The sequence below is a fragment of the Oncorhynchus mykiss genome, chromosome 2 (assembly GCF_013265735.2).
Source record: "Oncorhynchus mykiss isolate Arlee chromosome 2, USDA_OmykA_1.1, whole genome shotgun sequence".
In the NCBI taxonomy this organism is placed as follows: Eukaryota; Metazoa; Chordata; class Actinopteri; order Salmoniformes; family Salmonidae; genus Oncorhynchus; species Oncorhynchus mykiss.
The window spans coordinates 51,919,978-51,945,234 of record NC_048566.1 but is presented as its reverse complement, the minus strand read 5'-3'; the positions used below and the strand labels follow the sequence as shown (position 1 = coordinate 51,945,234).

The 25,257-nt window shown below is 41.0% G+C and overlaps 1 protein-coding gene across 1 annotated transcript in view; it reads left to right on the top strand.

Moving 5' to 3' along the window:
- Positions 1–25,257, top strand: part of lingo1a (leucine rich repeat and Ig domain containing 1a) — a 267,257-nt gene that overhangs the window by 144,313 nt on the left and 97,687 nt on the right. The window contains exon 2 of the mRNA XM_021564711.2: positions 163–301. The gene's annotated coding sequence lies outside the window, so the exon portion shown is untranslated. The remainder of the gene's footprint in view (positions 1–162; positions 302–25,257) is intronic.

Genomic DNA, 25,257 nt, shown 5'->3' with positions numbered 1-25,257 from the left:
CATCTTTCATGATGGACAACCTTAAAATGTGTAATATCAACTTATGCACCTTTCCTGGGTATCAGAGTATGTGTTCTTTCGATAACTCGTATTTCACTTTCTGTCTTGCCATCAATACACCAGCCTGTACTGAGGTTTGTAATGGTTTTTTTTCTGTTGCAGGTGGATGGTCTGTTGAGCAGGGATGCAGCGAGGGAATGTGGTTTAAGGGGAGACAGAGCCAACCTCACACCAGCAGCCTTCTGCCCTCCTCGCAGTGACAAGGTCTCAGTTGGAATCAACAGGCCAGCATTTACTGCCTGTAAGTATATGGAATTTTACCTATACCAATACATCTGTTGTGATAGAGCTACGCTTTTCTGATTTAAAACTGCATATTGTTTTCGCCTGCATGTGTATCAATCCTATATGTTTGATAGCCAAATGGATTACGTTTCAGAGAAGTTTATTCTTCTTACCTGATAGATCTCTTTTGTCAAACGTTATGAAATGGATGATACGTCTGGGGTGAATATATTACCCTTCCTCAATCAAAATAGATATAACTAGATTATAGTGTCACCATATGGCTGTATGCAGGAATACCACCCTGTACCCATCTGCTAGCTGGCCCATGAAAGCTAAGCAGGGCACCTCAGAATATCAGGTAGCATTGGTATTGGAGGGCCAGTAGGGGCTACTCATTGTCCCGCTAAGGGTTTTGTCTTTTGGCGGACAAGCTAGAAGGTCTTGACTAACTGTGGACATTAAAGATTATTTGGCACTTGTCCCATGAGCAGAGATATTGTTGGCTGAATTCCTGACCCAGCCCTGCTTCAGATGCACTAATTCAACACTCCACTGCAACCCCCCTGGGTAGTTGCTGTTTTTAATCTTAAAACATAGTTATTTCCTCTCATAGACAAGTTCTGATGCTTTATATCTCATTTCAAAATGGGTCAATATGTGTTGGTGTGGTGATGAAGCTCTACAAACCTGTGTACATGTATACACAACAATGCTGTGTCTTGGCACATCTGTCTTTAAGGGTTTTCTGGCTGATATCCAGCACAGAGCTTGATTAATGGCTTGTCAATAAGGAAATAATTTCCAGCACCACAATCCACTCCTTTTAAGCATAATGGCAAATTGGCAATTTGAAAAGCATTAGACCCAGCAAAGCCTTTCAATAGAGCATGAATTTAATATTCATTCAGTTCTTTTACACATGCTTGTGCGCACACTGCCTTTTTTTATGAAGTTAAACTGCAGGAAGTATTTGTGCTCCTTGGATGTCACCTAGGTAAAGATACATATTAGCAATTAAAACAAATGTTCAAAACAACAAAACACATCCGTTCAGACTCATTTCTCACTCTGTGTATGACAACTGTTTGAGGTTGTAATTTAAATGGTCGCCAATAGCAGGGACATATGTTACTGCTGACCTCAGTAATGTGTCCACGCCCACTCACCCATGGTGGAGGCCTCATCATCACCACTGCCAGCTCTATCATTCCATTACACACACTCGTCTGTCTGGGAGCCCCCTTTGATAACATGTGAGCATCATTACCTGGTGACCCATTGCATCTTGTCTGTGCGATTAAAAACATTTCTAATACACATTCTGATCTATTGTTTTCACACACCTTATTAGAAGGTGATGAACACATGTTCTCTGTTCATACAAGCTGTGGTGGACCGCATCTGTATACACTCAAATTTGACAATTTCTTAGACATCATTGCTATTTACAGTACCTTCCCACTGGGCACACACTAGTTGAATTAAAACTGTTTTAATGTGAATTTGTCAACTTATTGTGACGTGGAATCAACATGGAAAATACATTGAATTTGAAAAAAAGTAATCAACCAGTATTGATTTCAAATCATTTCAACCAGCATTGTAAAAATGTAAATTAGGGTAAAACTTCAACTCAAATACTTGATTAACATAATCTTCAGAACTATGTGAAGAGTGTAATTTCAAAACACTATATATCCATTTCCAGAAATGTTGGTAAATTAGCTTTTATTTTTGTAAGAACTTATGAAAAAGTTTACATATTCGGACCCTTTGCAATGAGAATTGAAACTGAGCTCAGGTGCATCCTGTTTCCATTGAGCATCTACAACTTGATTGGAGTCCACCTGTGGTGAATTCAATTGATGGGATATGATTTGGGAAGGCACACACCTGTCGATATAAGGTCCCACAGTTGACAGTGCATGTCAGTGCAATAACCAAGCCATGAGGTTGAAGGAATTCTCTGTAGCGCTCTGGATTATGTCAAGGAACAGATCTGGGGAAAGGTACCGAAACATTTCTGCAGCATTTAAAGCCCACAAGAACACAGTGGCCTCCATCATTTTTAAATTGAAGAAGTTTGGAACCACCAAGACTCTTCCAAGAGATGGCTGCCTGGCCAAATGTGAAAGAAGGGCCTTGGTCAGGGAGGTGACCAAGAACCCGATTGTCACTCGGACAGAGCTCCAGAGTTCCACTGTGGAGATGTGAGAACCTTCCAGAAGGCAGCCATCTCTGCAGCACTCCACCAATCAGGTCTTTATGGTAGAATGGCCAGATGGAAGCTACTCCTTAGTAAAATGCACATGACAGCCCGCTTGGAGTTTGCTAAAAGGCACCTAAAGGACTCAGACCATGAGAACACAAGAAACCTCGCACCATCCCTACGGTGAAGCATGGTGGTGGCAGCATAATGCTGTGGGGATGTTTGTCAGCAGCAGCCACTGGGAGACTAGTCAAGAACGAGGGACGATGAACAGTAAGATCCTTGATGAAAACCTCTAGAGCTCTCGGGAACTCAAACTGGGGTGAAGGTTCACCTTCCAACAGGACAATGACTTTAAGCACACAGCCAAGACAACGCAGAAGTAGCTTCGGAACAAGTCTCTGAATGTCCTTGAGTGGCCCAGCCAGAGCCCTGAACCCAATCTAACATCGCTGGAGAGATCTGAAAATAGCTGTACTGTAATGCTCCCCATCCAACCTGACAGAGCTTGAAATGATCTGCAGAGAATAATGGGAGAAACTCCACAAGTACAGGTGTGCCAACTATGTAGCGTCATACCCAAGAAGAACCGATGCTGTAATCGCTGCCAAAAGTGTTTCAACAATGTGATATTTCAGTTTTTTTGCAAACATTTCTAAAAACATATTTTTTCTTTTTCATTTTTGGGTATTGTGTGTAGTTTGATGAGGAAAAAAAATATTTAATCAGTTTTAGAAGAAGGCTGTAACGCAACAAAATGTGAAAAAAGTCAGGGGCCCTGAATACTTTCCGAATGCACTGTACAGTATATCCACCTCACTCTCAGAGAAATAAGTAGTAATTCTAGGTTTTACAAATCAAATGTAACAAATAACTACATGTTTAGCTCTCTGTGGTCTGAACTGGGATTTTAGAAGCTATAACTCAGCATCTACATTGGTCATTAGCTATATGTTCACATTGAGGCATTTCACTCTATTACATACCTGCTACTTAGCATTCATCTCTTTGAGACTGTACTGAATGTGCAGTTTTATACAAGGCAAAATGTCCATATTGCAAAGGTCAAGTCATAAGACAGACTGCAGAGGTTTCAGAACACAGTGTTTTTCCCTCCCGGTAGAGCGTATAATACAGCAATACTGTAATTATGCAAATGTATAGACTCAATAACTGATTATAGGAGAAGGTCCAAAATGAAACGGAATATAGACTATGAACTGTATTACTTGTCGCCTCTTGTATTGTAACAACGGAACAGACAGGGAGTTTTTGCTCACAGCATCTGCCACTGACTGAAATGTTATGTTCAAAGTGGTCGATTGAATTGGAAGTGATATAAACATGGACATTTCTCTATTTACCTACCCTCTGGTGGTGAGAGAAAGAAATGTAATGTAAAAAAAAACTGCATGTCATTTGTCTTTAGTCATGCGGAATGCCGTCCATCAGTTTTACTGCACATTGGCTGCCTCTCAACGCAACAGTGATGAGTGATGGCCAAAGTGCCTCCGGATAGCTCTGGCAGGGATGATAAAAATGTGAAAACACCAAGTTACACAGGAAATTGGCCGTTTTGGATGCAATTGACACGAAAGGCGGCGCGGAGAGGGTTTTTAGAAATGACACAAGCTTAACGGTTCAAAGTGGTGTCTGTTGTAAGGGTTGCAAGATAGTAATGGTCCATTGGGCTTATTGCTGAAGTATTCTCCCTTTATAACCTTATCACTGCAGTTTTTTTCAAAGCCAATCTAATCTCTATAGACGTAATTAGGCCAAAGAACCGAGATACCAAAAAGCCTTGAATGAAAAAGCCAGCATAATAACCCAATTGTGCGAGAAGAGAAAACCTATCTACCCTAACGACCCACTGGGCACACACTGGTTGAATCAACGTAATTGTGACGTGGAATGAACTTGGAAAATACAATGGATTTGAAAAAATTAATCAACCTTTCATCTCATTTTAACCAGCGTTGTAAACATTCAAATTAGGGTAAAACTTTAACTTAAATACCTGACTTAACCTGATTAACAGGCTGTTACATCAATCTAATTTCAACATAATCATCAGAACTATGTATACATTGAAATTGTGTTGTTTCCGTGTGTCATTTCTAATCTTCTTCCTATACTGAATATACAAAGCATTAAGAACACCTATTCTTTCCATGACCTAGACTGCCTGGGTGAATCCAGGTGAAAGCTATGATCCTTTATTGTTACATCCACTTCAATCAGTGTAGATAAAGAGGAAGAAACAGGTTAAAGACAGCCTTGAGACAATTGAGACAAGGATTGTGTATGTGTGCCATTCAGAGGGTGAATGGGCAAGACCAACGATTTAAGTGCCTTTGAACGAGGTATAGTAGTAGATGCCAGGCGCACCGGTTTGTGTCAAGAACTGTAACGCTCCTGGATTTTTCATGCTCAACAGTTTCCCATTTGTGTCAAGAATGGTCTACCACCCAAAGGACATCCAGCCAACATGGACCATCATCCCTATGGATGGGGGGTACTCAATATTATGAAGGTGTTACTAGTGTTTGAAATGATGTAAAATGTTATATTTGATTAGACTTTTTTTCAATGTTGATAGTAAAATGGTATTTTTCAAGCCATCAACCAAAATAAAGAGGTACACTACGGTGCCAAAGTTTGGGGTCACTTAGATATGTCCTTGTTTTTGAAGGAAAATCACATTTTAATGGACAAAAAATGTGATTTTCAGTGTAGACATTGTTAATGCTGTGAATTGTATTTTTTTATGGTATATCTACATAGCTGTACCGAGTCCCATTATCAGCAACCATCACTCCTGTGTTCCAATGGCACGTTGTGTTAGCTAAACCAAAAATAAAAGTTAAATAGGATTAAGCCAGTGGCTCAGATGAAACTCTCCTGTGTTGTCAACCAAACACAATTCAATATTAGTTAAGGCTATCTTACAAACTAATGTAACAGCATTTATTCAAACTTAAATGAGTAACGCATCCATGGCAACATTTTGAGGTTAACCTACTGTAACTATAAATGTCTTCTTATGTACTCATAGAAAGCATGCATGTTCAAGATAGAAAGAAAAGGTGGTGGATCTTTGGAGATTTTCACCATTTCAGTAATAATCTGCTCAGAATCGCTCAGTTGCATTATGTACTTTTAGTGTAATCTCAATGGCATTCCAGGTCATTTGGTTGTGCTATTAGATTAATCACAGTGATATCACATTCAATTGTTGTATAAATACAAGATACCTGACATTGTATTCCCATTTGAACTTTTTGTAGTTTTAAATGGTAAAAACGCAGTGAGAGAAATTTGGGTGACCAAAACCCAAAATCAGACATTGTTTTTCCATTGGAATTTGATTGTACTTTTATATGGTTAAATTAAAATAACTGTCTTTTTGAGTGGGTGAAAATAGGTTGTAATCTCATTGATAAACGTCCCAACCAGATATTGCCTAATTATCCACATTGAAATGATTCTGTGTGCCCAGTGGGATGTTTTTGAATGTTAGCAAAGTGTATATCATTTGAGATAATTGAGCACACAAGTTATATAAAATATAACTTTCTTTGGGTACATTGTCAATTCACATTATTGTAACTATGAAAAAAGCTCTCCTTTGCTTTCCCGTGTGGCATATCCACTGCACTCTCAACACGTCTCTATGGGTAAACTGTAATGTACTACAGTGCCAAATTACAGTATGTGTTTTGCACTCCAGTTGGAGGTTGTAGGGCTGTTATTGTTACCCATTAATTCATGTTGAAAAAGTGTTGAAAGCTTGAGAGCTAGGAAGATAAAAAAAAGAGTCGATCCAAAGAAGCACTCTGTAGGTCTTGTTTTCCAAATTGTATGACTCGGATCGTTTAATGTTAATGATCCTACAGGTCTAGCAATGATAACAGAGCAAAGAACATGTCCAAAAATGTACTATTTTTGGAACACACACGTTTTGGGAACATTCTCTGTGACATTATGTTACTGTTCATGGTGTATGATTTTCATTTCTAGGCTGTTAACCATCCTATTTCTGAATAACTGCATAAAGTTTCTGTTTAATTGATTATAGCATTGTCAACTGTGGCTGGGATCAAAGGGTCTGGGGGTTTAGTTTGATTTTGGAAAGTATTTTTTCCCAAAACAAAAACTTTCCCCAACTTGTTCTTGACCTGTTTTTAGCACAACAAGTAAAATATAATGAAGCTGGTGTCAAAGGCCATGTGTTCGAGGACACATGTATATCCACTCCAGTGGCGGTCGGTGCTGTTTAAGATTAGGGAGGATGTTTTTTTTTTCATGAGCATGGAGTTATTTCTATTACAGCATCTTGGATGACTGTCATTCATATTCCATTCACCCAGCTCAGTGTAACAGTGAAAAGGTTTAGGCTATATCATGATACTCTAAATGGCCCTATATCCATCATGAGGTGGCTACAACCAACAGGTGGAGAATTTTTTACTAATCAATGTGCCAGACACATTCAATACCACCTTGCACACTCTTGCCTGCATCTAGCGGATCTAGGGTGTAATCATTAGTCCTAACAGTTGCAAAATGTTTTGTTTTGCAACTCAAACAAGTTTCTATTGGACAAATTCAGGTAGGTCCCTCCCGTTTAGTTTGCTTCTGTTAAAGAAACATTTTGCAACAGAATTTTCGGAATGAATTACACCCCTGATCACCCGCACATACATCGTCACTTTGCTCATTGTATAATTCCTTCTCGCATCTTTTCCTTTAACTTGTGGTGCACAACACAACAGCTGTCTGTTACCAGGCACAAAAACCTCTCCATAACCGCTAATGCTAACCACTACACAGCCGACATCATTGTCACCATATTAACGGTATAGTCAACATAGTAGAACTAATTTGTTATTATACCACACAATATAATCCATGTGTACAATCACACAGTACAGTGTACAGCAAGCAGTTTAGCAATTACACCAGGTGGCCCCTGTGGCAATAAATTAATACAACGCTTACCTTGACTTGGAAGAGTTGCAGTGTTGGATAGCTTTAGCAAGCTAGCTAACATACATATAATTATTCTCGGATTGAGTAGGCTAAGTTAGTGAAACAGAATATCGCTCTCTCTCTTTCTCACTCCGCTGCTTCTCCTTAATTTTTTTTCAAAATGACTATTGTCTTTCTCTCTCTTTGTCACCTACTCACCCCACTTTATGCACTGCATTGCTACTGTAGCTCATGGTTTCAGTACTAGATTAATTATCTGATCCTTTGATTGGATGTACAACATGTCAGTTCATACTGCAAGTACTCTGATAGGTTGGAGGATGTCCTCCGGACGTCATCATAATTACTGTGTATGTTTATGGTGAAACCATGAGCCTCTTAGGATTTGTGTTGAAGTCAATGTACCCGGAGGAGGATGGAAAATATCTATCTGTCTTCCAGCTACACCATGGTGCTACCTTAGAGGGTGCTGTTGAGGCTACTGTAAACCTTCTTTGCAAAACAGTGTGTTTAAATCGGTTATTTGTTGACGTGAATATATTTAGTATAGACTTATCGAAAAAGTTTCACTTTTAATGTTTTACTCTTCTGAGCTGCCTCCACTGCTCCACTCACGTCTCTAAATTACTTGTTTCTGCTATGTTAAAGCAAATCTAGGGCTAAATAGGCACACATCTTGGAGCTAAATGTGTGTCTGAGGAAGATTTCCTCTAATCCTCACTTCACGGCGCAAAGCGAGAATCCAAGGTCAGCTTTGCCTTGGATGGGGGCATATTTCCATGCTGAAGATGAGGGGATTTGGAGGGCAGGGCTTTGCGATAAGCCTCCGCACACACAGGGAACAAGCGTGCACGAATGGCACCTGAGGATCTTCTCGACCCGTCAGACGAAGGCAGCGGTGGCATGTGTGTCTTGTGTAAGGTGGCATGCCTTTAACCTTGAGTGACATTTGGAACTTGGCAGGCTAGTCCATGGGCGCTGCTGCGCTAGCTAGCTATAGGAAGACTATTGTTTCTTTGTGGTCTCTCTAGTGTGCACTGTCAGAGCAGGAAATTAATGTGAGCTCTCTATTCTGCCACTGACAGTGACACTCAGCAGGAGGTGTGTTAGCTAGTGCAAAAGTCCAAGGTTTTTCTGGAGTTTGCAGTATGCTAGCTTGAGCCCAGTGCTGTAGCCCACACAACCCAACCACCATACAGCAGAGAAGTCCAGGTCTAGGGTCGATATCTAATTTCATTTTCAAAGGACCCCCCTAATCTAGCACAGGTAGTATAGAGACCTCCCATTGACACTAATTTACTGAGAGTCACACCCACGAAGTTCAGTGTTCAGTTAAATTAACACCTTTGGCTGGAATGAGAACCAGCATACTGAGGAGTCCAAGAACCAAGTATATTCCATAATGCCGCAAATGAAACTAATGCGATTCAGTTTGAAACAACACAAATGAGCCTACATTGTGTGGGGAAGGTATGTCATAATGGGATAATTAGGTACCATAAAATATGAGATTAAATAAACTGACATGCAATTTGTATGAAAACAAATCAATTGAATGACGGCAGGTATAATTGGGGGTCAAAAAGTGACCCATTTGTTTATTCAGGGAGCCTTAAATATGCTACATGGGTCAAGTAGAGTTCTCAAAGCTTTTCTGTTCAAACAATGTCTGATGATATTTTTTTGAGATTGTGTACATCACTGCACTTAGGGACCAAAAAATCCCCCCTGTAAGGTTTTTAGTGTTATCTCTATGGTGTGGTCAGGCCATTGTGGCAGTGTGAAGGTCACCACAGCACCACACCTTTCAAAATGGCATTTAGGCCATTTTAACACAGGAGTCAGGACCCTGCATTGGGAAAGTAGAGGCTTTAACTTGGCTGATGATCTCAAGTAAAATAAATTATTATTTGTCACATGCTTCGTAAACAACAGGTGTGGACTAACAGTGAAATGTTTACTAATGGGCCAATCCCAACAATGCAAAGAGAAAATATAAATATTAATAAGTAGCAGTCAAAAGTTTGGACATACCTACTCATTCAAATGTCTTTCTTTATTTTTACTATTTTCGACATTGCAGAATAATAGTGAAGACATCAAACGTATGAAAAAACACACAGTAACCAAAAAATATTTGAGATTCTTCAAAGTAGCCACCATTTGCCTTGATGGCAGCTTTGCACACTTTTGGCATTCTCTCAACCAGCTTCATGAGGTCACCTGGAATGCATTTCAATTAACAGGTGTGCCTTGTTAAAAGTTCCTTTGTGGAATGTCTTTCCTTCTTAATGCGTTTGAGCCAACCAGTTGTGTTGTGACAAGGTAACGTTAATTAACGGAAGATAACCCTATTTGGCAAAAGATCAAGTCCACATTATGGCAAGAAAAGCTCAAATAAGCAAAGCGAAAAGACAGTCCAGCATTACATGAAGACATGAAGGTCAGTCAATCCGGAAAATGTCAAGAACTGAACGTTTTTTCAACTGCAGTCGCAAAAACCATCAAGCGCTATGTTGAAAGTTGCTCTCATGAGGACCGCCTCAGGAAAGGAAGACCCAGAGGATACGTTCATTGGGGTAAACTGCACCTCATAAATTGCATCTCAAATAAATGCTTCACAGAGTTCAAGTAACAGACACATCTCAACATCAACTGTTCAGAGGAGACAGCGTGAATCAGGCCGTCATGGTCAAATTGCTGCAAAGAAACCACTACTAAAAGATACCAATAAGAAGGAGACTTGTTTGGACCAAGAAATATGAGCAATGTCCTTTGGTCCGATGAGTCCACATTTGAGATTTTTGGTTCTAACTGCCGTGTCTTTGTGAGATGCAGAGTAGGTGAATGAATGATCTCCGGCCTGTGTTGTTCACAAGCATGGAAGAGGAGGATGAAGCATGGAGGTGGAGGTCTGATGGTGTGGGGGTGCTTTGCTGGTGACACTGTCTGTGATTTACTTTCAAGGCACACTTACCCAGAATTCAAGGCACACTTAACCAGCATTCTGCAGAGATGACCTGGCCTCCACAAACACCCGACCTCAACCCAATTGAGATGGTTTGGGATGAGTTGGACTGCAGAGTGAAGGAAAAGCAGCCAACAAGTGCTAAGCATATATGTGGGAACTCCTTCAAGAATGTTAGAAAGCTTTCCAGTTGAAGCTGATTGAGAGAATGCCAAGAGTGTGCAGAGCTGTCATCAAGGCAAAGGGTGGCTACTTTGAAGAATCTCAAATATACAGTATATGTTGATATGTGAAATGTAATAGTTTATATGTCTTCGCTATTATTCTACAATGTAGATAACAGAAAAAATAAAGAATCACCTGGAATGAGTAGATGTGTCCACATTTTTGACTGATACTGTACATACACTGCTCAAAAAAATAAAGTGAACACTTAAACAACACAATGTAACTCCAAGTCAATCACACTTCTGTGAAATAAAACTGTCCACTTAGGAAGCAACACTGATTGACAATAAATTTCACATGCTGTTGTGCAAATGGAATAGACAACAGGTGGAAATTATAGGCAATTAGCAAGACACCCCCAATAAAGGAGTGGTTCTGCAGGTGGTGACCACAGACCACTTCTCAGTTCCTATGCTTCCTGGCTGATGTTTTGGTCACTTTTGAATGCTGGCGGTGCTTTCACTCTAGTGGGTAGCATGAGATGGAGTCTACAACCCACACAAGTGGCTCAGGTAGTGCAGCTCATCCAGGATGGGCCATCAATGCGAGCTGTAGCAAGTGACAGACGTGACAGAGTCTGGAGACGCCGTGGAGAACGTTCTGTTGCCTGCAACATCCTCCAGCATGACCGGCTTGGCGGTGGGTCAGTCATGGTGTGAGGTGGCATTTCTTTGGGGGGCCGCACAGCCCTCCATGTGCTCGCCAGAGGTAGCCTGACTGCCATTAGGTACCGAGATGAGATCCTCAGACCCCTTGTGAGACCATATGCTGGTGCGGTTGGCCCTGGGTTCCTCCTAATGCAAGACAATGCTAGACCTCATATGGCTGGAGTTTCAGCAGTTCCTGCAAGAGGAAGGCATTGATGCTATGGACTGGCCCGCCCGTTCCCCAGACCTGAATCCAATTGAGCACATCTGGGACATCATGTCTCGCTCCATCCACCAACGCCACATTGCACCACAACCACCACGACTGTCCAGGAGTTGGCGGATACTTTAGTCCAGGTCTGGGAGTAGATCCCTCAGGAGACCATCCGCCACCTCATCAGGAGCATGCCCAGGCGTTGTAGGGAGATCATACAGGCACGTGGAGGCCACACACACTACTGAGCCTCATTTTTACTTGTTTTACGGACATTACATCAAAGTTGGATCAGCCTGAGGTGTGGTTTTCCTCTTTCATTTTGAGTGTGACTCCAAATCCAGACCTCCATGGGTTGATGAATTTGATTTCCATTGATAGTTTTTGTGTGATTTTGTTGTCAGCGCATTCAACTATGTAAAGAAAAAAGTATTTAATAAGAATATTTCATTCATTCAGATCTAGGATGTGCTATTTTAGTGTTCCCTTTATTGAGCAGTGTATAATAGAAAGGTATAATACACAATGAGTAATAATAACTTGGCTATATACACAGGGTACCAGAACCGAGCCAGTGTGCAGGGGTACGAGGTAATTGACATGTACATTTACAGTGTCTTCAGAAAGTATTCACACCCCTGATTTGTCAACGATCTACACAAAATACTCTGTAATGTGAAAGTGTAAGAAACATTTGAACATTTGCAAAAAAATATTATATACATGTTAAACACTAATATATCTTCATTACATTCGTAAGGTACATAAGTATTTAACCCCTGGGTCAATACATGTTAGAATCACATTTGAAAGCGGAGTCTTTCTCGGACAATTCTAAGAGCTTTGCACTCCCGGATTGTACAATATTTGTACTGTATTCTTTTTAAAATTCTTTAAGTTCTTTGTTGTGTTGGTCATTGCTAGACATCCATTTTCAAGTCTTGCCATAGATTTTCCAGCAAAACTGTAACTTAGGCCACTCAGGAACAGTCAACGTAATCTTAGTAAGCAACTCCTGTGTACATTTGGCCTTGTGTTTTAGGTTATTTTCTTGCTGAAAGGTGAATTTGTCTCCCAGTGTCGGTTGGAAAGCAGACTGAACCAGGTTTACCTGTAGAATTTTGCCTGTGCTTAGCTGTATTCAGTTTTTTGTTCATCCTAAAAAACTCCCTAGTCCTTCCCGATGCCGATGACGAGCATACCCATAACATGATTCAGTCACCACCATGCTTGAAAATATGAAAAGTGGTACTCAGTGATGTGTTTTGTTGAATTTGCCCCAAACATTTCCCCAAATGTATTCAGGACATAAAGTTAATTTCTTTGCTACATTTTTGGCAGTTTTACTTGATGCATGTTTAGAATATTTGTGTTCTGTACAAGCTACCTTCTTTACCGTCTGTAATTTAGGTTTGTATTGTGGAGTAACTACATTTGTTGTTGATTCATCCTCAGTTTTCTCCTATCGTAGCCATTAAACTAACTGTTTTAATGTCATGGTTAAATCCCTGAGCAGTTTCCTTCCTCTCCGTCAACTGAGTTAGGAAGGACGCCTCTCTTTGTAGTGACTGGGTGTATTGATACCCCATCCAAAGTGTAATTAATAACTTCACCATGCTCAAAGGGATATCCAATGTCTGCTTCTTTATTTTTTCACCCTTAGGTGCCCTTTTTTGCAAGGCTTTGGAAAACCTCCCTGGTCTTTGTGGTTGAATCTGTGTTTGGCCCATGCCAAATCTTTTCAGCCTACTGAGGGGGAAGGGGTGTCATGCCCTCTTCACAACTGTGTTGGTGCAACTGGACCATGATAGATATTTTGTGATGTGGACACAAAGGAACTTGAAGCTCTCACTACAGCCCCATCGATGTGAATGGGGGGTGTGCTCTGCCCTCTGTTTCCTGTAGTCCACGATCAGCTCCTTTGTCTTGCTGATGTTGAGGGAGAAGTTGTTGCCCTGGCACCACACTACTAGGTCTCTGAAAAACTCCCTATAGGCTGTCAAATCAAATCAATGCTTATTTGTCACGTGCGCCGAATACAACAGGTACAGGTATAACCTTACTTACAGGCTCTAACCAATAGTGTGAAGAAAAAAAAGTGTGAAGTAAAGAAAAAAACAACAATAAAAAGACATTTGAAAATAACCGTAGTAAGGCTATATACAGACATCGGTTAGTCAGGCTTATTGAGGTAGTACAGTGCCTTGCGAAAGTATTCGGCCCCCTTGAACTTTGCGACATTTCAGGCTTCAAATATAAAGATATAAAACTGTATTTTTTTGTGAAGAATCAACAACAAGTGGGACACAATCATGAAGTGGAACAACATTTATTGGATATTTCAAACTTTTTTAACAAATCAAAAACTGAAAAATTGGGCGTGCAAAATTATTCAGCCCCCTTAAGTTCATACTTTGTAGCGCCACCTCTTGCTGCGATTACAGCTGTAAGTCGCTTGGGGTATGTCTCTATCAGTTTTGCACATCGAGAGACTGACATTTTTTCCCATTCCTCCTTGCAAAACAGCTCGAGCTCAGTAAGGTTGGATGGAGAGCATTTATGAACAGCAGTTTTCAGTTCTTTCCACAGATTCTCGATTGGATTCAGGTCCGGACTTTGACTTGGCCATTCTAACACCTGGATATGTTTATTTTTGAACCATTCCATTGTAGATTTTGCTCTATGTTTTGGATCATTGTCTTGTTGGAAGACAAATCTCCGTCCCAGTCTCAGGTCTTTTGCAGACTCCATCAGGTTTTCTTCCAGAATGGTCCTGTATTTGGCTCCATCCATCTTCCCATCAATTTTAACCATCTTCCCTGTCCCTGCTGAAGAAAAGCAGGCCCAAACCATGATGCTGCCACCACCATGTTTGACAGTGGGGATGGTGTGTTCAGTGTGATGAGCTGTGTTGCTTTTACGCCAAACATAACGTTTTGCATTGTTGCCAAAAAGTTCAAATTTGGTTTCATCTGACCAGAGCACCTTCTTCCACATGTTTGGTGTGTCTCCCAGGTGGCTTGTGGCAAACTTTAAACGACACTTTTTATGGATATCTTTAAGAAATGGCTTTCTTCTTGCCACTCTTCCATAAAGGCCAGATTTGTGCAATATACGACTGATTGTTGTCCTATGGACAGAGTCTCCCACCTCAGCTGTAGATCTCTGCAGTTCATCCAGAGTGATCATGGGCCTCTTGGCTGCATCTCTGATCAGTCTTCTCCTTGTATGAGCTGAAAGTTTAGAGGGACGGCCAGGTCTTGGTAGATTTGCAGTTGTCTGATACTCCTTCCATTTCAATATTATCGCTTGCACAGTGCTCCTTGGGATGTTTAAAGCTTGGGAAATCTTTTTGTATCCAAATCCGGCTTTAAACTTCTTCACAACAGTATCTCGGACCTGCCGGTTGTGTGTTCATTGTTCTTCATGATGCTCTCTGCGCTGTGAGACTATCACAGTGCAGGTGCATTTATACGGAGACTTGATTACACACAGGTGGATTGTATTTATCATCATTAGTCATTTAGGTCAACATTGGATCATTCAGAGATCCTCAATGAACTTCTGGAGAGAGTTTGCTGCACTGAAAGTAAAGGGGCTGAATAATTTTGCACGCCCAATTTTTCAGTTTTTTAATTTGTTAAAAAAGTTTGAAATATCCAATAAATGTCGTTCCACGTCATGATTGTGTCCCACTTGTTGTTGATTCTTCACAAAAAAATACAGTTTAAATCTTTATGTTTGAAGCCTGAAATGTGGCAAAAGGTCGCAAAGTTCAAGGGGGCCGAATACTTTCGCAAGGCACTGTATGTACATGTGGGTATGGTTAAAGTGACTATGCATATAGGATGAACAGGGAGTAGCAGTAGCGTAAAAGGAGGGGCTGGCAGGTGGTGGGACACAATGAAGATCGCCCGGTTAGCCAATGTGCGGGAGCACTGGTTGGTTGGGCCAATTGAGGTAGTATGTACATGAATGTATAGCTAAAGTGACTATGCATAAAAGATAAACAGAGAGTAGCAGCAGCGTAAAAGAAGGGGGGGGGGCAATGCAAATAGTCTGGGTAACCATTTGGTTACCTGTTCAGAAGTCTTATGGCTTGGGGGTAAAAAAAACTGTTGAGTAGCCTTTTTGTCCTAGACTTGGCACTCCGGTACCGCTTGCCATGCGGTAGTAGAGAGAACAGTCTATGAATGGGGTGGCTGGGGTCTTTGACAATTTTCAGGGCCTTCCTCTGACACCGCCTGGTGTAGAGGTCCTGGATGGCAGGCAGCTTTGCCCTAGTGATGTACTGGGCCGTACGCACTACCCTCTTTAGTGCCTTGCGGTCGGAGGCCGAGCAATTGCCATACCAGGCAGTGATGCAACCGGTCAGAATGCTCTCGATGTTGCAGCTGTAGAACCTTTTGAGGATCTCAGGAATCTTTTTAGTTTCCTGGGGGGGAATAGGCTTTGTCGTGCCCTCTTCATGACTGTCTTGGTGTGTTTGGACCATTCTAGTTTGTTGTTGATGTGGACACCAAGGAATTTGAAGCTCTCAACCTGTTCCACTACAGCCCAGTCGGTGAGAATGGGGACGTGCTCGGTGCTCCTTTTCCTGTAGTCCACAATCATCTCCTTAGTCTTGGTTACGATGAAGGATAGGTTGTTATTCTGGCACCACCCGGCCAGGTCTCTGACCTCCTCCCTATAGGCTGTCTCGTTGTTGTCTTTGATCAGGCCTACCACTGTTGTGTCGTCAGCAAACTTAATGATGGTGTTGGAGTCGTGCCTGGCCATGCAGTCGTGGGTGAACAGGGAGTACAGGAGGGGACTGAGCACACACCCCTGGGGAGCTCCACTGTTGAGGATCAGCGTGGCAGATGTGTTGCTACCTACCCTCACCACCTGGGGAGGCCCGTCAGGAAGTCCAGGATATAGTTGCAGAGGGAGGTTTTCAGTCCTAGGGTCCTTAGCTTAGTGATGAGCTTGGAGAACACTATGGTGTTGAACGTTGAGCTGTAGTCATTGAACAGTATTCCTCTTGTCAAAGTGGGAAAGGTCAGTGTGGAGTGCAATAGAGAGTGTCATCTGTGAATCTGTTGGGACGGTATGCAAATTGGAGTGGGTCCAGGGTGTCTGGGATGATGGTGTTGATGTGAGCCATGACCAGCCTTTTGAAGCATGTCATTGTAACATATGTGAGTGCCACGGGGCGATATTCATTTAGACAGGTTACCTTGCCATTCTTGGGCACAGGGACTAGGATGGTCTGCTTAAAACATGTAGGTATGACAGACTGGGTCAGGGAGAGGTTGAAAATGTAAGTGAAGACACTTGCCAGTTGGTCAGCGCAGGCTCTGAGTACGCGTCCTGGTAATCCGTCTGAACGTTAACGTGTTTAAATTTAAATCACCAGCCACTAGGTGCGCTGTTTCTGGATGAGCATTTTCTTGTTTGCTTATGGCCCTGTTCAGCTCATTGAGTGAGGTCTTCATGCCAGCATCAGTTTGTGGTGATAAATAGATAGCTACAAAAAAATATTAATGAAAAATCTCTTGGTAAACAGTATGGTCTACCGCTTATCATGAGGTATTCTAGCTCAGGCGAGCAGAACCTCAAGACTTCCTTAATATTAGAGTTTTTAGCACCAGCCATTGTTAACAATTTTTCGGCCTGTTCCAGGGGTGAGCGGCATGTCCTGCGTCTCTGATACATTGAAGTAGAAATCTTCATCCTAACAATGTCCAGAGGCTCTTTTGGGTCATGGTGGAAACATTGTGTACAAAAAAGTTTAGATCAACGCAAAGTTGGTCAGAGCCCATAAAACGGCTGCTTTCCCTTGACACTTATTTTGATACAGGTGCAGCGAATTGAAATTATACCATCGCTGAGAATCTTTTTGCCACTGGCTTTATCCCTAGACTTGACTTGAAATAAGAAATGTAGCTGCTTAGAAGACAAATATCTTGAGTACCTTTACGCCACTGCCGCTGTTGAGAAGACACGGGTGGCTCCAAATATGCAGTAAATTCAGGCTTTTATTACGCAAGCTACATCTATTTACATTGATTTATGTATTCTCCACCCCACTATCTGTCAGTAATTAGTCATAGGATATTGTTTTTCTTTAGCCTGTCAAAAGCCCCTCCAACACGTTACTCTGTCGTCTTTTTTTATCACACCCCTTTTTCTTTTACCATCTAAATGCATTTCGTAAACTGCCTTCGTACTGCCCGAACTGTTCGACTGAGAAGTAATGAGATGAATGCTTCATTTGTTAAGCCATATTGATCTAATTTAAATTCATTCGTTCGGTATGCTGAAAATGAGGCATGTATCCTTCCTGATCAATGTAATGGTTGGAATGTAGGGTCTCTATCATTTAAAACAGAAGTCTGATGCTATGGTAACTGGCTTGATGATAGATCTGAAGATTTAAGCAGTAATGTAAAAAATAGCCTGAAAATCGGAAGCTGAGTTCCTATGTTCTAAATCTTCTCTCCACTCCAGCTAGTTGTTTCTCTTGGGAGTCTTATTCACTTATAAGGTGATTGTATGAATTTACAATCAGACCTTTAAATAGTATATTTTGCCACAAGTCAATATATTTAGAAAGGATTGCCTAGGCATTTTAATCATCCCTGGAATTGGATAAGATTTACAGAGGGATTAATGGTTGAACAGGCCACCACTTTGCTTAATTATGTCACCTTTGGGGGTGCTTCTGTAATGAAAAGTATGGCAGAGCCTAACATGAAATTCAGGATTTTACCTTGGTGCAGGTTAATTCTGTGAATTGAATGCAACACTAGTGTCTTTTTACAAATACATTATGTAAATCTGTGAATATTCCAAAAAATGCAGGGACACGTTATGACAATTCATGCATAATCCAGCACTTTAACTTTGTTACCATTCCCTGTAGATTAATAATGAATTATCTTGTCATATTAAAAAGAACACACAATGCTCAGTGTGTTCTTTATTTCATGATAATGGTTTACATATGATGTGACAATTTAGAAAAAATATGTATTTAAGTTTATTCTTAGGGGATAGCCCCTTTTTTTCAATTTTCACCTAAATGACATACCCAAATCTAACTGCCTGTAGCAAAGATATGCATATTCTTGGTACCGTTTGAAAGGAAACACTTTGAAGTTTGTGGAAATGTGAATTGAATGTAGGAGAATATAACACAATAGATCTGGTAGAAGATAAAAACAAAGAAAAAAACTCACCCGTGTTTTTTTACCACCATTTTTGAAATGCCAAAGAAAAGTCACTGTTATAGCCATCACTCTGGTTGGAATTCCGATAGTGTCTACAAGATAGCAGCAGTGTATGTGCAAAGTTTCAGATGGATAACTTCAAGTATGACTGAACTTCCAGACTTTTAGTGTGAAGACCCCAGGTACATTTGGGAAAATCGTGAAGGAGACATTCGCATTCATATTCCATTTTTCTGCAAGAATATCGTGAAATCTGTATACTTGGACTTTGATTTAGCTTTCCAAGTATTAGTAGCCATGTAGTTCAACATTTGCAAAACAACCAGTTTTCATAACTGAATATCCTTATAATTTTTGTCCAAAATGAAAAGACATGTTACAAGTACAAGGTTACATTTTACAACATATACTCCCGTAAAGCCCAACTCATTGGCTGTCTAGCCTGTTAAGGATGATGCAGAATCTAATCCCAGTGCAGGAACATCAATCAGCTGAAATTTCAGAGCGCCACCTATAGTTTTCGATAAAACTCAAACTTTCATTAAAACACACATGCAAGGTACTGAATTAAAGCTACACTCGTTGTGAATCTAGCCACCAAGTCAGATTTGTAAAATGCTTTTCGGCGAAAGCATGAGAAGCTATTAACTGATAGCATGCACCCCCCAAAATACCAGAACGTCACCTAAACAACAGATTTTGTGGTAGCCGGCGCTACACAAAACGCAGAAATAAAATATAAAACATTCATTACCTTTGACGAGCTTCTTTGTTGGCACTCCTATATGTCCCATAAACATCACAATTGGGTATTTTTCCCGATTAAATCCGTCAAAGTATGCCAAAAATGTCCATTTATAAAGGCCGTCTGATCCAAGGAAAATGCACCTTTACACGACGCAACGTCACTTTTTAAAATTAACAAAGTTGCCTATAAACTTTTACAAATCACTTCAAACTACTTTTGTAAACCAACTTTAGGTATTAATAAACGTTAATAATCGATAAAATTTATCACGGGCGATCTGTATTCGATAGCAGCAAGTCTTGAAATCATCGTCCATTTTTTTCACTTTCATAAGGAAGTGCCTATACGTCATCCCACCAAGGATAAACGTGCAAAGAAATGCCAGTATTGGCGACATCGTGTGGAAGCTGTAGGCATTGTAAAGGGAACCTCATCTATTTTCTATCTCCTTAGACAATTCAAAGACTCGCGGATGAATTTTTTTTGTGTGTTTTTGGTGAACAGTTTTCCCTGGGATTTTTACTCCTGAACACGTTCTGTTATAGCCACAGACATGATTTAACCAGTTTTATAAACTTCAGAGTGTTTTCTATACACACATACTTATTATATGCATATACTATATTCTTGGCATGAGTAGCAGGACGTTGAAATGTTGTTGAAGTGAAGTGAAGTGAAGTCTTGTTACCTTCTAGGATCTCTGAGGAATAGATACAAATGTGATTTGACTCATTTGAAACAACGTTTTGGGTGAGATTTTCACAGATTCCTTTCTTTGCAAATTGAACGAGTGGGAATACAAAATTGATCATGGATGCTTTTAGGATATGAAAAAGGATTTTATCAAAAACTTTTTTTTGAAAAAAATACCTATTGTAAATTGGACAGTGCAGTTATATTAACAAGAATTTAAGCTTTCAGCCGATGTAAGACACTTCGTGTACTGACATTTGTTGTTTATCTAAACCCTGCGATCCTGACAATGCGCTGCATGATTTACAACTGTCCTGTTGATGGGATGCCAATACTTTAGCTAATTTATTTTCCTTAAAAACTTCTTATTTCTCAGACAATCGTAATGCGTGGAAAATATTTTGCATTTCCAAAGTTTATTTTGTGTTGCTCTTTTGAGTTATTCTTCAATGCTATGCCTTTGGAAAGGTAAGGCTGGAGTAAATGTAAATGAACCTCCCACAAACAGATAAGTCATCCATACTGACACCTACACACAGACATGCACACTCAGACACATACAGAGACACACAAACACATGAACACACACTCAGTGACATTTAATAATTTGTAAAGGGGGAGACTTAGGCCCCTCCCAACTATTGGTTATTCCCTCTGCTTAGCAGGTCTTGACAGGTCAGGTTGGGAGGGTGGATGGGAGAGGTTGGTCAGGAGGAGGAAGAGGAGAGAGACGGGACACTGATCTCTGTGATATTACTGCAAGGTCATGAAAAAGAGAGCCAGGGAGATGTGGGGAGAGAGAGAGATTGCAGATCACATTTTCCCCAGAGAGATGGAAACCCGCCATTACACATACATTCGAAACATCAAAAATGTAACTGATGAAAAAAACAATGATTACTGCCAATTGTCACCACACACATAACTATTAGATATCAGGTTAGCTAACCTGAACCTTAAACTAGTATGTGCATACCGTTTTAATTATAGTCTTACCTGATTAACTGTTCTATACGCCTGCCACATACTTGATTGTCTGTGCAGTGGAAAGCTACTTAAAAGTTTAGCCGAAAGCAACCGCAATATGCTTGTGTGACAAGTTGACAGACGATTTGACTGAATTAGATTGACATCAAACAATAGCCTGCAGCTCCACATGCGTAACACCCAAATTAATACCCGTCACTCAAACCCCCCAAACCCTCCAACCCCCATGCCCCTCATTGTGGCAACTGAAGCAATTTACAGTTTCATCTTTGAAATAAATCCCTCTTTATGAAATGGAACTTCATACGTAGGCCATCCATTATCAGTAGCCAGAGCGGTGGTGGGATTGCTGGAGTGCAGGTGAGGCCCTTCATCATGTTGGCAACCACACAGTGTAAAAAAAGGCCCAGAGATGGAGTGTGCAAGTGTGACGGTAAGCAGACCTTTAATGGATCCCGCCAATTACCCTGGCTTTTGTGTTGATGGAGCGTGATAGGTTACAGTGAGCTGAGCCGCAGAGAGGCATGGAGAGGCGGAGAGAGCAGCAGAGCTGGGCCTGATGGGACGAGGGGAGGGGGGGTCCCAGTAATGGCTTCACATGGCTCAGTGGGTGGACCATCCACCACCAAGAACAATGCCTGCTGCCTGTCAAGCCACGAGACGGTGGTCTCTGGAATAATTCACGAGCAACGGGTGTACAATGGAGCTAGGACGGACTTGTCGAGAAGGTGGGGTAGCCAGGTTGTGCTCTTCACATGACAACTCTAAATAGGGTAGGCTTCAATAGGATTTCAACCAAATACTAATGGGTGATTTTCCATCATCCTCCAATCCTTTGTGGATAGCCCTATACAGCTCCATTCTGATAACCCGGCCCAAAGTATGCATAAAGAAGGCATTTGACAAATTACCTACGAACATGCCTGGTGACAAAAACAAATGTGTAGCATCCAAAGGAAAATAGCATTGATTGTGAGTGAATCATTTTACTGCGCATTGAGACGCGATTTGTTGGGTGTTGTTTGTCTTGGCATATGAAGGATTGTTTTCTGATGTTGGGAGACGGCTGGAGATGTGTGCCAGACTGAGGTTTCGGCGAGGGCACTTTAATGATCTGTAAAGAGGATCATTGAGGAGGCGCAAGGCAGAATGAATCATTTCAGGAACAAGAGGTATCAATGTGATTACATTGCATACAGGTTCTCGGAGCACAGAGACCTAGGAGCCTCCCACAAAATGTTCTAGGGTGACGATATTAACGCTATAGATTATAGGGACAATCCTTGACCTTAAATTTGAAGTGTTAATTGGAACTCCATTTGGGGTGTAAAGTCAGACCCTGTGACAACTACTTCACGAAGAAAAAGTTTTCAACTGCACAAGTTGTCGACCCTCCAAAAACATTCCCTTTGTGAGCATACAACCCTGTAATAGAAGGCAAATAACAATTGGATTGTAGTACTATTGACATACCCTATGGAGCATTCCAAAACTTTAGACAATGCAAACTTTCACCATTTCTTGAAAAATATGTGCAGTGAACATTGGGACACCTTCAACATCAATTATACATTGCTTTTCCAAGTGCCTGAAAAACATTTATTGACTTAGAATAATGTAGTGTTTATCTCCATGCTGGATTCAATTGAGCAATTTGGCTCCTTTATGTCAAAGCACCACTTTGCACACATAATGTTGTAGTTTCGACTTTCGATTATATATACTGTTTGCAATGACAAAAACTTTAACACAATAAAGCCAGTGGTGTAAAGTAAGTTGAAGAACTACTGAAGTATTTTTTAGAGGTATCTATACTTTACTTTACTATTTTTATTTTGGACTTTTACTTTGACTTTTTCTCCAACAAATTCCTAATGAAAATATGTACTTTTTCCTTGACACCCAAAAGTATTCATTACATTTTGAATGTTCAGTCAGGCAGGGCAGGAATATGGTCCATATACGCACCTATCAATATAACACGTTCTCATCCATTCAGCCTCTGATCTGGCGAATTTACTAAACACAAACACTGCTTTTGTAAATTATCTCTGAGCTTAACATAAGGAAATTGATGTGTAGAATTTACTTTTAGTCAAGTATGATAAGTGGGTACATTTCCCACCACTTCACTTCAGTACATTTTAAATCAGATACTTAAGGCGGCTAGCATAGTCGTTAATTAAGAGCAATAGGCCAGTAATTTAAAAGGTTGCTGATTCGAATTTCCGAGCAGAGTATGTGAAAAATCTGTTGATGTGCCCTTGAGCAAGGCACTTAACCCTAATTGCTCCTGTGACGCTATGGATAAGAGTGTCTGCTAAATGCAAACAATGTATTTTTACTCTAGTAGTATTTTACTGGGTGACTTTTTTTTAGTCATTTTCTATTAAGGTACACTATATATAGGAAAGTATGTGGACACCCCTTCAAATTACTGGGTTCGGCTATTTCAGCCACATCTGTTGCTGAAAGGTGTATAAAATTGAGCACACCGCCATGCAATCTCCATAGACAAACATTGGCAGTAGAATGGCCTTACGGAAGAGCTCAGTGACTTTCAATGTGGCACCACCAACAATTCAGTTTTTCAAATGTCTGTCCTACTAAAGCTGTCCCAGGCAACTGTAAATGCTGTTATTGTGAAGTGGAAACATCTAGGAGCAACAATGGGTCAGCCACTAAGTGGTAGGTTCACACAAGCTCACAGAACGGGACCACCGAGTGATGAAGCGCGTTGCTTGTAAAAATTGTCTGTCCACGGTTGGAACACTCACTACCGAGTTCCAAACTGCCTCTAGAAGCAGCATCAGCAAATAGCTGTTCTTCGGGAGCTTCATAAAATGGGTTTCCATGGCTAAGCAGCCGCACTCAAGCCTAAGATCACCATGTGCAATGCCAAGCATCGGTTGGAGTGGTGTAAATCTCGCCACCATTGGACTCTGGAGCAGTGGAAACACATTTTCTGGAGTGATGAATCACACTTCACCATCTGGCAGTCCGACGCCAGGAGAAGGCTACCTGTCTCAATGCATAGTGGCAACTGTAAAGTTTAATGGCCCGGGGCTGTTTTCATGGTTCGAGCTAAGCCCCTTAGTTCCAGTGAAGGAAGATCTTAACACAATGACATTCTAGACAATTCTGTGCTTCCAATTTTTACGGTAACAGTTTGGGTAAGGCCCTTTCCTGTTTCAGCATGACAATGTCCCCGTGCACAAAGAGAGGTCCATACAGAAATGGTTTGTCAAGATCGGTGTCGAAAAACTTGACTGGTCTGCACAGAGCCCTGACCTCAACCCCATCGACTACCTTTGGGATGAATTGGAACAACGACTGCGAGCCAGGCCTAATTGCCCAACATCAGTGCCCGACCTCACTAACACTTGTGGCTGAATGTAAGTAAGTCCCCGCATCAATTTTCCAACATCTCGTGGAAGACTTTCCCAGAAGCGTGGAGGCTGTTATAGCAGCAAAGGGGAGACCAACTCCCTACTAATGCCCATGATTTTGGATTGAGATGTTCGGCGTGCAGGTGTCCACATACTTTTGGTCATGTAGTGTATCTTTGCTTTTAATCAAGTATGACAATTGAGTACTTTTCCTACCACTGGCTAAAGCACAATAACATGACATGGAAGCGAAGAAAATAACACTCTTTCTACTTCCACTATTCTATTACCACTCTTTCCAATGTTCCTGTACTGCCTCAATGCCAGTCAAGCGTTACATAACAGGTTAGACATGGTCTGTTTGCTTTGGTGTTTGTATTTTCACAGACACACCCTGGGACATATTCCACAAAGACTTGTCTGGTTTGGAAAGCAAAGAAGTGGCTGCCACCCTTTCATCAAATGTATATAGCTCTAAATGGAGGAAAAATGCAATCCAATGGTTGGTAGAAGGTCAACACAATTTGACTGTGAACCTGGTTTAAGTCGTAATCCACCATAATGACACATATGCTGCAGCTATTTTGTGAAATGCAAAAGCAAAAACATATGTCCTATCCATAACATAAACAGCCACATAAAGAGCAACTCATTCTGATGCTAGGTAGTTTCAACTGGCT